Raw genomic sequence first — 3,433 nt, 5'->3', positions numbered from 1 at the left:
ATAAAATGATGAGACTGGACTTGATAGCCCCTGATTTAACATCACACTTCAATTCTTTGATCCTGTGATTAAGGAGAGGACAAATAAATCTACCTACCTTTAAGAAAAATCAATGAATAAAAGACATGTTATTCAGCTTTTTTCCCTAGGTATCCATCCTTCTTATAGACAATAGAACTATATGCAATCCAAGCCTTGTAAGGCTAAGTAAGCAGAGATTTGGCTAAACTGTGAGACATACTTCTTATTTTGTTGGCTTATTTGGGCAACTTTGAAATGTTCCTTACTCTGTGAATCTGTAAAACTTTGCATTTGGAGATAATTTTGATTTTCATTTGTAAATGTGGGAATGCTATGATAATGTACCAGTGACTGTATTAAGATTTTACCTTATGGCACTGGGAAAGCATGTGAAAGGACATCAGTGCTGCTTCCTTGGACATAGAGAACTGTTCTGATTTGGGGACAGGAACTGTTAAGAAAAAAATCATCAACTTTGTCTATTTGCCATAGATCCAAACGTCAAAGACGGCAAAATGTGTAACATCTCTGGGCATGCCCAGTACAGGTAACATGGAAACACTTTTGAAGGGCCTTTGGAGCATGTCCAGATTGCCTACCATGGAAGCATTTACCATTTGATGGATGAGTTGGGGTAGCCTGTAGGTATCTTTAAAAGCAGTGAGACTGCCCCAGTCACCCTTTTCTCTTTCCTGATGCTCTCTTTCTGCTATCATCTTCTTGGTTGTATCCAGTGGGTGAAGATCAGAGTTACTCAGAGAATGGATTCCATAAACTGAATTGTTGAGAGGGGAGGACTTTTCTTTCCCTCTTCCCTCCCTCTTACTTCCTTATAGCCATGAAATGGTCCTAGGGTTTTTGCTTCTGTTGAGTGTTTTTTGTCCTTAGTGCCAGGTGCCAGAGATAAAACCCACAGACCATTAGTTTGAACCATGGCATCAGTTTTACAGCAAGATAGTATAGCCAGACAGTCAACTTGACATGGAAGCCCTGAGAAGCCAGCATTAGTTAGCCTCAGTTAACCAACAGCATTAGCCCAAAGGGAAGTAGAGAAGGTTGGATTTGGATCTGGAAGTATGCCTATAAGAACCAAGCTAGACTGTGAACTTTAATCCCCTTCCCCTCTCTACGTACTCAGTCCTAAAGGGAAAAGGGAATTATGTTTCCCTGTGTTTGGGGAAGCAATTTATATATTTGTAATTATAACTGCTGAAGCAAATATTTCTATATAAAAATGGATTCATCAGTAGTTGAATTAAACTCAGGTATAGGGGACCCACCTTCTATAATGGAGGGAACAACATCAGTAGGGGTGGGAACCATTGGCTGAGAGCCTGGACAGCGTCAACCCCCTTAAAAGTAGCAAAGAACTCTTCCCTAAGGGGAAGTGTGAAACCTAACACATCTGGCCTTCAGGTATTGGGGGCCAAGGTGACCTGTTACATACAGATTTTTTACTTCAATGTTTAAAATGTAAAACCTAATCTTGGAGATGGACGTACAGTTCAAATCCCTTATCCTAATGCCATCATATGTCTAGTCTCTAGACAAAATACTAAAGCAACCACTGTAACTTTTAAGTAACTCATGACATAAGAAGGAGTTAGAACTTATTTACACAAGGAATAATAATATAAGAGGAGGTAACATCAACCTTTTCCCCTTCACCCCCAATTTTTTTTTGAGAGACTGATAGTGAAAAAAAGTGTTGGATGTGGAATCAGAGGAACTGGTATTCAAATTGTGCCTTTGTCTCTTAGGTGCCTGTGTGGCCTTAGTCATGACATTTAACATTTCCTAGGCCTCAATTTCCCGACATGTAAATGTAGGGAGTTGGCCTATATAACCCCTAAGGTCATTTCTAGATCTAAGTCTATGTTTCTATTTTCTCCCCATTATACCCAAATGAGAGTCCAATTTCTCTATCTTTACCAAAGAAGGTAGTTGTAAGATGCTGCCCAATTTAAACCCTGGACAGAAACCAGTAATTTAAAATTCATGAATAGATAAGAAGGCTGTTCAGAGAACAGCCTCCACAAAACTAACCAAAATGGTGCATCTGTGATTTGAGAATTCAAACAGATGCACCTTACATTAAATGTTACTTCTGAGGAGTGGGGGTGGGGGAGTGGGGAGCAACAATAACACATTTTCCTTCTTTGCTGGGAATGAATTATTGTAGGACCATTTTTTTGTTGATAGTGACTGGACATATTTTCCTTTTTTTAAATGACAAGCCCTTGGAAAATAGAACTTGGTGAAGCGAAAGGGACCCCAAAAATCAAATGGAAGAAAATAGTAAGAATAAATGACCTTAATTTGGAAATGGCTATTTGATATTGCAACTTCTTTGTTTTTCTTCCTTTTTTAAATTTTCAGTCCCATTTTAGTAATTTTCATCTTTATATCTTCATTTTGACTCTCATATCCCCTTCAGCTTTTTGAAACCTTATTGTTTGCATCCAGTGACTTCCTTTTAGAGTTGTATACAGAAGAAGGTGAGAAAGAAATAGAATGCTTCTCAATAGAAATTTGGATTTAGTCATGTTATGGCATTCTACAAGATGAGGATAATGAACAATGGGGATATGAAAAAGTAGAATAAATGATTATTTTCCTTCTTAGATCTCAGGAAAAAATAACACTAAGATGTGTGTATTACCTTTGGGAATAGTTATTATGCTTCAATATGTAAATATTGCCCCACCAACCCATTCCCACAGAATGTAATTTTTTCAGCACAGGAAATGCTTCGTTTTTTTTTTGTCTTTGTATCCTAAATAACAAGTTTGTTGCCTGACACCTAGTAGATGCTAATCAATCCTTGTTTATTGATTGATTTAACTGAAGTAATAGGATCTGGGTTTGAAGTTTGTCTATATTCACTTGCTGTATGACTCTGAGCAAGGCCTTTAAATCCTTTGGGCTTCAGTTTCCTCAACTGTAAAATGAAAGGGTTAGCCTCTTTTTATATATGACATTCTTTAACTGCATTGGTAACCCAGAACATTACTGGGCCTTCTCAATGAAATCCACAAGAATTGGAAAATAAAATGGATGAAAAGCACTTTGCCCAGATTATGATATTTTGTTGCATGGGCATTCTACTGAATCATTCTGTCAGCATAAATATGTGGATAACTGTTGCAAATAGGACAATGACATGGGCCCACGAATGAATTAGAAGTAGGCAAGAAGAGGAAGGATGAAATTTGGGAAATTGTATACTAGGAAATATTTCTATAGTCTAAGCAAGAGGAGTTGATGGCCTAAATTAAGATGGTGGCTATGTGAATAAAAAGGAGTTAGATGAGAGAGCTATTGTGCAAGTAGAACCAAGATTTGACAGTTGTATATGTGATATAAGAAATAGTGAAGAATAAAAGATGACATCCAAGTTATCAATATGATT

Source organism: Dromiciops gliroides, chromosome 2 (genome assembly GCF_019393635.1).
Source record: "Dromiciops gliroides isolate mDroGli1 chromosome 2, mDroGli1.pri, whole genome shotgun sequence".
In the NCBI taxonomy this organism is placed as follows: Eukaryota; Metazoa; Chordata; class Mammalia; order Microbiotheria; family Microbiotheriidae; genus Dromiciops; species Dromiciops gliroides.
Note: the sequence above shows the minus strand (reverse complement) of the source record.